Genomic DNA, 13,718 nt, shown 5'->3' with positions numbered 1-13,718 from the left:
TCGCGTCGCACAACACATCTTTTTATCAAAATACAAAAATTATAAAAATGGTTTTGGTGTCTAATCAACCGCTCGCGTCGCACGACACTCTTTTAAAAAAAATACAAAATATAAAATGTTTTTGGTGTCAACCCAGCCACACGCGTCACATGACACTTATTTTCAAAAATGTCGAAAGAAAACTTTCAAAAATTAAATATTTTAATCAAATTTTTATAAAGAATTATGTATCCCTTATTTCTCATTTGTAATGAGAATACGTAGGACGAAGGTTAATCTTTGTCGGGTCCTTTTTTACTCAAATTTTTTTTTCTTCAGTATTTTCTTATTTTTGGAAAAAATAAATATTTTAAAATAAACACATCATCTTTGCGAATTTAATTAAAGGTACCGCCTTTGGATGAGCGCTGTAGAGTGCTAATACCTTCCCTACGCGTAATCGACTCTTGGACCCTAAATTTGGTTTTCGCAGACTTTATTTTATCTTTATAGTTTTCCATAATAAACTACGGTGACGACTTCAAATCTCTATTTTCAAACTAATTTATTTTTATTTCGCCATCCTGTCGCGGTTTAGGCTGGGACATATACTATGATGATTATAATGGTTGGTGTGACATTGTGTTTATGACGGTTAAGAAAACAATGTTAGAATATAAATTTGGACTTCAAAGATTCCAACCACGACTTTTAAAAGCATGATGGCATTCAAGGAAACAAACAAAAGATTATGTGGTTAACCTTTAAAATTCATTTTGCTCAAGTACATGTTAAAAAATCAGACAATTACTTTTCAACATCTTCAAAGATCGTGAACCACAAATATTATAAAGGGAATTACATGTGAAAGTACCTCCATGACAACACATGTTCAAAACTAGTATGTGATGTGTTTGGACAAGGTTTTATTTATACCATTTGGAAGGGAAACCATGGCCTTTTCCCAAAACAATCTCTAGAACCGCAGAATCTGACATCCCACAAATTGTTAAAGTATGTATTTATGGTTTCTTTTATTTCACTATGAATAGTTTTACATGATAATTATGAAGTGACAACTATATTTCGGTGAAAGGTAAATAGAATAAGTGACAACAATAGCTTACATAGCGACCCTTCAAGTTGCGTCTGAGTAATGATATGTTGTTACAAGGTTGAGTATAAACATTATATGGATCAATATTTACCTGCTCCATTGTTGCAAATCTTATAGCCTGCAACGACATATACATGTGGACTAAGCTCACCAAATGGAGTTCCCTTATACTACTCAATGAATATTGTAACACCTTAGGCATATATTACTTGATAATGGAAATATAATATAATTTCTTGAAATTAAAAATAATAAATCAAGTTCCTAAACGTGGAAAATTTAAAATTTATATCGTTGTTGTTCAATTACATTGCTACATCTTTATTACAAGTTCACAGTAGAGAAAAACATCATAAAAATTTTCTGGGAATTCCAGAATTCCCTTGCACCTGATTACAATTCTAAACCTTCCAGTACACGATTCAATCTACCAATTGCACATACTACAAAGACAAGAAAAGCTAAAGATAAATTTATAATGAGCTAAGGTGGGACCAAAACCTAGTATCACTCTAACTTTTCTTCCAGATAATACACAATGCTCCTAGGGATGACAATAAGTCGAGTCGGGTATGGATAGTGTCTACCTGCAATCCAACCCGCAAAAAAAAAAAAAAAAATCTTCCGCTATCCGTTCGTTTACTCGTTGGATACCCGCTTAAAAAATATTCGCGGATTTTTTTAAAACTTGCGGGTACCCGTGAATACCCGCATACCTGCGAATATTTAAATATATATATATATATATATATATATTATAAATTTTTTAAATAAAATTATAAAAATAAATTTAACTTAATAAAAATATAATTTTAATTTTAATTATAATTAAATTTAACTTAATAAAATATAAATTAAATTTTAATTTTAATTTTTTGCGGGTAAAGAATACCCGCGGCTTGTATGATATCCACACCCGACCTGTTTATAAGCAGATATTAAAATACCTGTTACCTACGAATTATAAGTACCCGCATGTACTAACTAACCATCGCAGATTTTATCCGTGGATATCCGAGTACATGGTTACTTTTGTGATTCCTAAATGGTCCTCTCTTGGCATTTTCCTCGCTTTGTCTACCTGTTTTAAAGAAAACTGAAGGCTAAAACCTTTGTTTTATCACAATAGTTCAGTCATATTTTTTTTATCACAATTGATCATTAAACCTAAACTCCATAAATCTTGAAAAATAAAAAATGGGGATTTTTTTTTTATCAACAATAATAAATATATATATATCAAAAGAATAGTTAAAAAGAATTTGCACTCATGCATGTGTAATGTATTCTTATAACTAGATATTCCCTATGCTTACATTTTTTTTGTCCCCAATATTCACCATCCACAAATATTACATAATTTTAACGTTAAAACTATGGTTTAAACTCTTCTATACTTTCTATAGATTGAAGGATTTGACATCATACCCGTTTTTATTGCTCCAAATGACAGTGAATTTGCTATTGACAAAATCATTAGCTTTCTCTACCAACGTTGTTACATATTTGGTGTCTACATATAAATCCATTTGAAAAAAAAACCCAGGCGCCATGCACTATGGAGGAGTGAGATTGTAAAGATCAATAGTGCTAATTCTACAGGTAGAGAACCATATATAGATGTGGTGTAAGAGAGCAACTAGCTTATTTTTTACAAAAGTATTCACTCCACCCCTTTTCACTACATTCATTTCCAAGCTGGGCATGATTGATATTACTATGCTCCAATGTAGGAGATGTTAAATTATCAAAACAATTAAATAAAAAGAAATACAAATTCATATGGCGAAATTGGTTTTCACTTGAATAATATATATAAATAATGACATTTGGGGTGTCATAAAATGAATAAAACTTATATCAAAATCCTAAATTTAAAGTGCGAACAACCGAATGATCCGTCTTATTGCAAATATTTTTTCACAACACAACGAATCATAGACTAGTAATGGTACAATGAAACATCACCTGCACCGTCCATTTTGTCATAAAAAAAGAAGCTTAGTCATTGTAATTATGATTTTAAGATATAAAAAAATTCTCCCTTCTTTTCTTCTTTAAAGAATGTTTTACAAATTTGAGAAATTACAATAACTTATACAAGTCAAAGTCAGAGTTCACTCAAAGGATGATTTATACAATTATATGAAGTATGGTAACAACAAAAGAAGATGCAAATTTAAAGTTGCACGTTGAGTGGTAAAAAAACATTATCCACTTAAATTCAAACAAGTTTGGAAAAATGTTTGACACAAAGATAAATAACCACGCAGAAGCTACACCAATCCTTTCAAGAATATTTATAAATAGAAGACAAGACATGAATAATATATAATAACTAGATTTTTTTTTTTTTAGCTTATCTTTAGAGTGAGATGTAAGGTATAGCAGTAATAGTATATTAAACATATTAATAAAATATCCTAGCTAGTCTCAAAATGAGACTGCTAACTATAAATTTGTGGGTATATAGTCTTATAACGAGACTGTTAAACCTGCATTATTTGCTTAGTGAAATAGCATACTTATATGGATATAAAAATTACAACGCGCATAATATAGTGTGAAACTTAAGTATATTAATACGACTTTTACATATTAAATTATGACATATTTTTATTTTGGAAAAATGATTGAAATGATTACCTATGCTCTTTTCCTCTTCCTCCCCAAAAATAGAAGGATAATGGGATAAACCCTTTTTCCCTTAAATTCAAATGTCATAATTAGTTGTCTCTCTAAGAAAAAAGAGACGAAAAGATTAAAATAGTTTATTCTTTGTTCTAACTGTCTCCACCTTGAGGGACATAAGAATTGAAGAAGATGATCCGACCCACCTCAGAAGGAAAATAAAATGGTAAAGAAGATAAGGTTATAGTGTGAACGTTATGTAGTTGTTGAACAGTCAAAAAGAAGCCTAGCATTTAACTAAATAATGATGTACATTGGCACCCAAACCTAGTATTACTCCATTTTTTTTTTTCAAGACCATGTCTCCTTTTTCCTTCCTTTGTCTACTTGTTAGAAAAATAGGATAAAATTGAAGGCTACACCTTTTTTTATCACAATAGTTCTTTCATATTTTTCATCACAATTATTCTCTTGCAAATAATTTTTGTACCGCAACAATTGTAATATTTGTAGTGTGTTTTCTTCATCTTAAAATTAAATTAATATGTTTAAATGGGTGATACTTCATTTTCTCTAGCATTTAAATTACAACTTCGTAAATTATTATTTTATTATAACATTTTATTAAAATTTATTATTATTACTATGACAATATTTTATTATGAAAAATAATTGTAAAATAAATACAGATAAAAAATTGGGTGTGAATAATCTTCTCCAAATGTTATAAGAAAGGTGTATAAATACCAATGCGCGCCTAATCGCGTAAGGTGTAAGAAGGGCCCTTCCACCACTTGCAGGTTATGGGGAACCTTTTCTCATGCCTTGATATCGGTTCGGTGCGAGATAATAAAGGCGACAACAACAACTACGGACATGGGTCGCAAGAGATTACGATACCCTCATCTTCTGAATCGCAAACAAGATCCAGGAATAATAGCGCTTCAAACAACTATAATTAGCGAGGTAATAAGAAGCACACCCTCAGTGTTTCAAGAACATTTTTTTATGAACAATCACTTTTTACTTTGTTTTGAGCCTCTCCTGATGAATAAGTATAACATACTCTGTTTTTTAACAAAATCTCGTCATATATATGAATCATGCAGGCGCTGATGTAGTTTTACTGTTTCAAGCAACGTATGAAGGATGATGCTGACTTATCAGTGAAGGGAGTGCAGTGTTGTTATTGTTCCTTCTTTTCTGTCTTAGCGTGTGGTTTCAATATAAACGATCTTTTAACTTTTTTCTTGTGGAAGGGAGTGAAGATAGTGTATGCTTTCCTTCTTTTGTGTTCGTGGTTTCAATTATAAGTGTTGGGTTCTGTTTGTACTTATTTTATATATATTTGAGTATGCACACTGTTCGTATCTTGGGATAAAATCACTTTGTAGACTCCTTTTGTGTTCATCAATATCTCCAGCAAAAAGAAAACCCTAAGTTGGTGGGACTTCCATGATCAGAGACATAAAATATGAATGCCAAATATAATTAGAGATATTACAGTGGTATCATAAATTGTTTAAATTTTAAATAATATTACATGGGATACGTGAATGAAATTGTAAAACAATTTACCTTAATGATTTTGTACAACAAAGTTCATCATTATCTCTATTCTCGGTATTTCATGAATTCATTTCTTTATTAAATACTCGACGTCATGCATCTTCCGACATATCTTTCGTTGATTAGAAATTCATTCGATAACAGAAGGCATCAAAAAATTGACGATACAAATAAAATTACATGAATGATCCAAGGTTAGACGTGTTGAACTTTAAGAGGAACTTGAATGACTCTACTGAAGATGAAGCTGATTTGATAATAATTGAACATGGTAACGTTGCAAGTGTATTTTAGGTCCAGCGTTCTTTGTTATTTTATGTCTGTCCACACGAACTTTATAATTCATTGCATGTATATCCTTCAAATAGAAAAGCTTTTATAAAGGTTAAATCAAATGTAAAAGGTTTTTCAACGTTTTGAATCAATCAGACGTAAATGTAACAGTTAAATTGTTTTTGAGAGGTTTTATATTGATATAATTGATTATTTAGAGACTATTTAAATTACTTTTAGAATTTAGTATTATAATCGATTAAATCATTTTATAATCAATAAACTACAAGAAAATCCTTAGTGACAAATTTTAATACCAATCATTAATTAATGATCAATTTTAGTAACAAAAAATAATTATTTATTATAGTAACTAATTTAGATACCGATTTATAAACAAAATTATTGGTAACTAAAATAGTTTCAAAAAAATTATAATTAGTATCTAAATTAGTAATTAAAATAGTTTTTATTATGAATTGTTCTCTAAACTGGTCACTAATGTTAATTACCTAGGTTTTTCCTACCAAAAGAATTAGTCTCTGATTAGGAAATTGATTCATAAATTGGCCTCTAAACATATTTTGTTATCATAAAATTGATCACTATTTGATAGTTTTCTTATGATTAAAATATGTTTCAAGAACATAATGATGATTGTGTTTACTCAATTATGATGTGCTTTTATCGATAATAATAATAAAGGGACGTTGTATTTATATTTTAAAATTTAGTTCAGTTGAACAATTAACAACTCATTTAATCAATTAGATATATTAATTTTGTTTTTAAACATGTGTTTGTGAAACTATGTAACTATTGATTTCTATCTTTTGTAATCATTTAGAGCTATTTAAATTGATAATTTTAAGAGCTAAATAGCTTTAAAAAGTTTACAACATTAAGGAATGTGCTGAAATATCAAAGTGTTTTTTTTTTTTTTTTGTGTTTGTGTTGTGAAATGGTAATTTAAGTAAAAACTTGGTCAATTAGATTCGAACTAAAGATTTTTCCAAGACTAAAGATTTTTTCAAGTATAAGACTGAACATAATTTTTAGAAAGAGTCCATTCAACTCTTCTTTCTTGGCTAAACACCTCTTTCACATCTTACACCAGTGCAGAAAGGGCTTTTTGTCCCGATTATTTTTCACATTTTGCCTCGGGTCTGGAACCGAGGCATATTGGGGCGAGGCCAAAAGGTGTACTTTTTGGCCTCGGTTATCACCCAAAGCCATAGACTCAGTTTTATGCCTCGGGTCAGTTAGGACCGAGGCCATAGGTGATAAATATTTTTTTTTTTTTAAAATGGCTTTCCCATTGGCTCGGAGAGTGCGACGAAGATCACCGTCGGTGAACGTTCCAATCAGACGGTACCGTAAAGACCCGAACTTGCAGACACCCAGCATCCGAAAGCGCAAAAACATGGTTGAAATCGAAGAAAGTTTACACTTTGATCGGTGCCCAGATGAGTTTAGCTGGAAAAGCAGAAGTACAACCATGCCCTGTACTCTTCCACCATGGCCACACTCTTCGACTCTCTCGTCCTCGTTGGCCTCCCTTCCCCCGTCTCCTCTTCCATCGTCGCTCGCCCCACCTTCGCCAAGCTCCCACAGTGCATCGGCCTCAGACTCAGACCAACCGTCGCGCGATTCATGGCAGCCTCCGCTCCCAAAGTCGCCTCACACAGCGTGCGCGTTGTGCGCGAGGCTCAGGATACCGTCATCGATGGTCAGTTTTCTTCTTCTTTCTGCGAGATCTTGTGGGCGACGAATCCGGACTTGGGAGTGGTCTATGTGTTCGAAGAAGAAGTTGAGGTGGCTCTACGAAGAGAGAGAGAGAGTGGAATTGCAGAGGCGCTGGCACGGGGAGGAAGAAGGGTTCGAAAATTTTGAACCCTAAATAAACCCTATGGCTTCGGTTGTTAGAGGAACCGAAGCCATTGACCTCCTTTTGGCACCGGGTCTCCTTGAACCGAGGCCTATACCCTGACTTCCAGCCACTTTTTGGCTTCGGGTCCTACTGGACCGAGGCGTATACCCTTCTTTGGCACCGGTTTTGAGTGAACCGGGGCCTATACCCTCTTTGACTTCAGGTATTTGGAGAACCGAGGCCTAAAATTTGCCTCTAATTGCAAAAATGCCACCGCGCCATTATATGCTTCGGTTCCTGGCCAACCGAGGCATATAAGGCGAGGTAAAATGGGAATTCTGCACTAGTGTTACATAGCCAATTGATAGAGGTTAATAGGTTGAGGTCGACAGGTTCAATCTGAATGGACTAGATGTTGAAGCTCGAATGGTTTAGGCCAAATGGTTTAAGCCAATTGGCCGAGTTGACTAATGGTGGCTGATAGGTTGATGTCGATAGGTTAATGCCGATAGGTGAGGTCGACTAGCCTAGCCGATTGATAGAGATCGATTGATGAAGGCTAATAGGTTATGGCTGAATGACGGAGCCGAAAAGTCAAGACTTAAAAGTGGACAAAGAAATTGAGGATTAAAGGTTGAGGTCGACTAACTGAGTCGACTGATAGAGGCTGATTGATAAAATTCAATAGGTTGGTGCTAACAAATAAGGTTGACTAATAAAGGCTCACAAGTTGAGGGTTTGAGGACAAACAACCAAATGGAAATGATAAGATTGAAATGTCAATAAAGAAAACAAGGTCAAGACGTTAAGGCTGAATGAACGAGCCAATATGTATGGCTGAAAAGTATATAGAGAAATCAAGGCTGACAAGTTGAGACTGAATGGCTGAGAGGTTGAGGCCAAACGACCCAAGCCGAAATGTGAAGACTGAAAAGTCGACAAAGAAATCAAGGCTGCCAAATTCATGACAAATAGCCGAGAGGTTGAGGACGAGTGGCTGAGCTTATTAGCCAAGTCGACTGATAGAGGCCAACAGGTTGAGGTCGAATGGCTGAGCGGTTACGACCATTGGTTGAGGTCGTGTAACCGATCGAACTATAATAGAGGCTGATAGATAAGGTCAATTGGGTGAGCCGATTGACAAAGGCTAACTGATAGAGGCCGGCAAGTTGAGGTCGATAGGTTAAAGTCGAATGGCCTAGAGGTTGAGGTCAAATGTTTGAGGCCGAAATGTCAAAACTGAAAAGGCGACATAGAGATGCCTAAAGGTTGAGGTCAAACTGCCAGGAGGTTGAGGTCAAATCATTGAGGTTGATTGATCGATTCGACTGATAGAGATTGACATGTTGATGTCGATAGGTAAGGTTGATTGGCCAAGCCGACTAATAGTGGTTGAATGGTTGATGTCGATAGGTGAGGCTGATTGGTTGAGCTAATTGATAGTTGTTGATTGATAAAGGCTGACAAGTTGAGGCTGAACGCCAAACTAAAATGTCAAGACTAAAAAGTTGATAGAGAAATTACGGCTTAAAGGTTGAGTTACAACAACCAAGAGGTTAAGGCCGAATAGTCGAGCCTAAATGTCAAGACTAAAAAGTCGGTAGAGGAATCGATGTCGAAAGGTTGAGGCCGATTGGACGAGAGGTTTAATAGAGGCCTATAGGTGGATGATGATAGGTGAGGTCAACTAACTGGGAGGTTGAGGCCAAACGTTTGAGAGGTTGAGGCTGAATGGTTGAGTAGACTAATAGAGTCCAATGGTTAATGTCGATAGGTGAGGCTGAATTGCCAAGTTGACTGATAGAGACTGAGAGGTCGAAGCCGAATGGTTGAGCCGAAATGTCAAGACTGAAAAGTCGATGGAAAAATCGAGGACAACATGTTGAGGCCGAATGGCCAAGAGGTTGAGACTGAATGGCTAAGAGGTTGAGGCTGAAATGGTAAGACTAAAATTGTGAACAAAAATTAAATAAACCAAAACAAATACGAGAAGAGGAAAAAAAAGCAACAAGCAATGGTTGGTGGTGGCCAAGAATGAAAATGGACAAGAGAGGAGAACAAGATGCATCGTGAGGAGAGGATATGAGAACAAAATGCTTCACAACAACCAACAATGATAATGGAAAAGGGCTTCAAGCGAAGATGAGTCCAACAATGGCCTATTTAGTAGCAATGGAGAAGGGAGAGTGTGAGTTTTCACAGTTGCAATGAAAGAGGTTCTATAACGGGTGCAATGTTGTATCACGAAAATAACTTTTCTAAAAATTTAACCTTAGGCAAAAGAATAGTTTTTCGTTCCTATAGTTGTGCAAATATTTTCAAAAATTCCACAAGTGACAATTTTGAAATTAGTATAGACTTTGGTTATTTTATAACAGAAACTTATAATTGTGCAAATAATTTTAAAAATGTCACCATGTTTTGAAAGATTTTGCTTTTCTTAAAATCGAAGCTTAACTATTAGACGATTTCAAATGCATTTGTGTTATTAACCTATGAATTAAAATTTAAATTAATTTCTAATATTAACTACCAATATTTTAATCATACTTATACTAATAAAATTTGTTTCTCCTAAAGAAAGAAAAAAAAATACATGTAGAACTTACTTGGTGTAGTCAATAAAGGTCAAAAAAGAAATGTTATAAAAAATGATGCCATAATTGATGGAATGGGAGGTGACATACAAAAGATAGAAAAGCTTATATATCCTCCATACAAAATTAACATCTTTTAACATACATGCTCCTCTGTCCGCAATCCTCGGCCATGGTAGAAGTGGCGGAAAAATGACTTTGATGACATGCCTACAACTTATTTAATGCATCTATAAAAGGCACTATTAAAGTAGGGCATTTTGTAGGTCTAAAATCTTGAATGTGTAGATTCTATTCACATTCATCCACTTCATTTTATTACTCCTTTTATCATTGATATAAAATATAAAACATTATTTAGAAAACTTCTAAACTCTTTTAAAATTGTATTGTCATTGACCGTGCAAAGCATTTGTAAACCTTGAATACTTAAAGTGAGGTGAGATTGTGTCTAATCCCACTCTGTGTTGTCTGGAAATAATGTTTCACATTCTTTCATTATAGCCATTCCACTTTCATTTCCCTAACACTTATTGGCCCATTTTCTATCCTTTTTTACAAAATATATGCAAACTAGAGGCTCACATGCTGCTTTTATTGCTTCAAAATACAAAAAGTAGTCTCATGGAGAATTCCGATCAAAGTTGTTGAGAAAGTAGCTGTTAAATTCATTTACGATTTTTTTAATCTAAATTATTGATATAAATATCATTACTATAAATATGAATTCACATTGACTAACAACTTGAACACTTAAGAGATGAGTATTTATTTGCCTACCTAATTTATTTCATAATAAAAAACGAGGTTGTGAAGATAGTTTTTTCTTGAAAAGAAGTTACGTAGGGAACTTAATAAATAAATAAATATCACTAGTGCAGATTTCACATTTTAACTCGCCTTATATGCTAAGGCCACCGCCGACGACATTGATCAACCCGAAACCAACCATATCTCCTTTTTACCTCGTCCCTATATGTCTCAGTTCTAAAATCGAGGTAGAATAACAAAAACAATCGAAACCAAAAGTCCTTACTGCACTGGTGTGTATGTATATATATATATATATATATATATATATATATATTATGTTAAATTTAAATTTTTTTAAAATTTCATCAATTGATTGAATTCGAACAACTTAAAGAAATAAATTAAAAAGTAACTTGTATAAAAGAAACTAATGTCATGGTAATAAAACAAAATGAAATAGTAACTGATGCAGTTGTTGTGGAATAGTTTGAATACATGTTAGAAAACGATTAAATAAATAATATTATTAATAATAATAAAATTATTATATTAGTAATTATTAGAACAATAATAATACTAACATAAATCTAAATTAAATAATATTAATCAAAGACCCAATAATTCTTATAACAATAATAAATAATAGATAAAAAAATAAATGAGGTAAAGAGTAGAATAACATGGATTGAGGCACGCATAATGTTATCCTTAAAAAGAAAACACTCTTACTGCTCAAGGTAAAACAAAATTATATGTGCTTCTCTCCCAAGATACAACAACCGGTCAGATTGATCGGGTGCAGCAAAGGATCTATATTATTTGTGCACAAAATAATAGCATTTAGCACCATATTATGCATTGTGGCGGCAGGATATATGGCAGTACCCGTACCCACCATACACACAAAATATGGTGGTCATAACCGCCATTTTATATTCCAAATAATTGTCGTATTTAACAAAAACTTTGTACTAAGAATACATTGTAGGAACCATTCCATAGTAACTCATATCGACTACCTTTGCCTCGTGAGGGTAGATAACAACAAACTTATCCATGACACAGTTGAAATCAAAACAGATGATGATGTTGCACAAATAATCAAGCGTTGAGAAAATGTTCAACGTGTAGACTCGTCTATGAAATGTCCCGATACTTGACAATATATTGAATTGTTCATCCAAACAAGATATACACGTTCATCGCATGTCTATGAAATAAGGGAACATATGAATCGTTGGTTAAATACAAATCCATGGGGTACAAAATTTAAATATCCATTTTGGTTGTAGACAATTTCTTTTTATTTTTAGTTATATCGATTAGGGTATCTGTAATGACTTTCTTTCAATAAATATATTTTCTGTTCACTATATTTTATAAATTTCAATTCTACATATTCTGTAAATCATAAATACAATAGGAAAAAAAAAATAAACTACAAACGAACAAATTAATACAAACTATTTTTTTTTTCATATACTACTTAAAATAATAACTTAGAAAATTTTCAAATATTAATTTTTAACCTTATATCCTATTTATAATTAGTCAACTAGAATTCATTATTTCAAAAATAATTTAATTTTTTAAGTAAAAGTCATACAATTTTAAGAATAAAATCAATTATTTTGACAATCTAATTTTACAACCAAATTTGTATTTTCTTCAGCAATAAATTTTTAATCAATTATATATTCCTTTATTTTAAAAATAATCTATACATTAAATACAATTTTTAAAATTTTTATTATTTAAATTTTTTTACATTAATTTATTAAACTTAAAATATTCTTTTCCATCTCATTCAATTAAAACAAACAAATTAACAAACCAACTATAAATTTTTTCTCCTCTTAAATTTTAAAATTATTTTTAAAGTTCTAATTTACAAACTTTCTTCAACAAAAGAGTAATAAAAAAAATTTATCTCACAATAAAATTTTACATTTCTCCATATTATTAACATTACTTATCGTATTTTTAATCATAAACGTATATTTGTCTTTTAATTTAGAAAATGATAAACAAATCTGATTGCATAGTTTATCCTGTTTTTAATTCTTAGGGTTTTCTTTTTGCTGGAGTTATTGATGACATAAAGGAGTCTACAACTTATATTGAAGTACAACATATTGATGAACATAATTCTAAGTACAAAAAGAACCCAACACTTACTATTGAAACCACGAACACAAAAGAAGGAAAGCATACACTATCTTCACTCCCACAAGAAAAAAGTTAAAAGATAGTTTATATTGAAACCACACGCTAAGACAGAAAAGAAGGAACAATAACAACACTGCACTCCCTTCACTGATAAGTCAGCATCATCCTTCATACGTTGCTTGAAACAGTAAAACCACATCAGCGCCTGCATGATTCATATATATGACGAGATTTTGTTAAAAAACAGAGTATGTTATACTTATTCATCAGGAGAGGCTCAAAACAAAGTAAAAAGTGATTGTTCATAAAAAATTGTTCTTGAAACACTGAGGGTGTGCTTCTTATTACCTTGCTAATTATAGTTGTTTGAAGCGCTATTATTCCTGCATCTTGTTTGCGATTCAGAAGATGAGGGTATCGTAATATCTTGCGACCCATGTCCGTAGTTGTTGTTGTCGCCTTTATTATCTCGCACCGAACCGATATCAAGGCATGAGAAAAGGTTCCCCATAACCTGCAAGTGGTGGAAGGGCCTTTCTTACACCTTACGCGATTAGGCGCATTGGTATTTATACACCTTTCGTATAACATTTGGAGAAGATTATTCACACCCAATTTTTTATCTGTATTTATTTTACAATTATTTTTCATAATAAAATATTGTCATAGTAATAATAATAAATTTTAATAAAATGTTATAATAAAATAATAATTTACGAAGTTGTAATTTAAATGCTAGAGAAAATGAAGTATCACCCAT

General features: G+C 32.4%; 1 long non-coding RNA gene across 1 annotated transcript; it reads right to left on the bottom strand.

Moving 5' to 3' along the window:
• Window positions 1–13,016: 13,016 nt before the first annotated feature.
• On the bottom strand, window positions 13,017–13,479 carry LOC114179734 (uncharacterized). The gene is made up of 2 exons (XR_003603523.2): window positions 13,307–13,479; window positions 13,017–13,163 (listed from the first exon to the last, which is right to left on the bottom strand). It is a non-coding gene; the product is annotated as an uncharacterized LOC114179734 (long non-coding RNA).
• Window positions 13,480–13,718: the final 239 nt, after the last annotated feature.

This window comes from Vigna unguiculata, chromosome 3, assembly GCF_037176805.1.
Source record: "Vigna unguiculata cultivar grain cowpea cultivar isolate G323 ecotype 2 chromosome 3, ASM3717680v1, whole genome shotgun sequence".
Lineage (NCBI taxonomy): Eukaryota > Viridiplantae > Streptophyta > Magnoliopsida > Fabales > Fabaceae > Vigna > Vigna unguiculata.
This window is presented reverse-complemented; position numbering and strand designations above follow the sequence as displayed.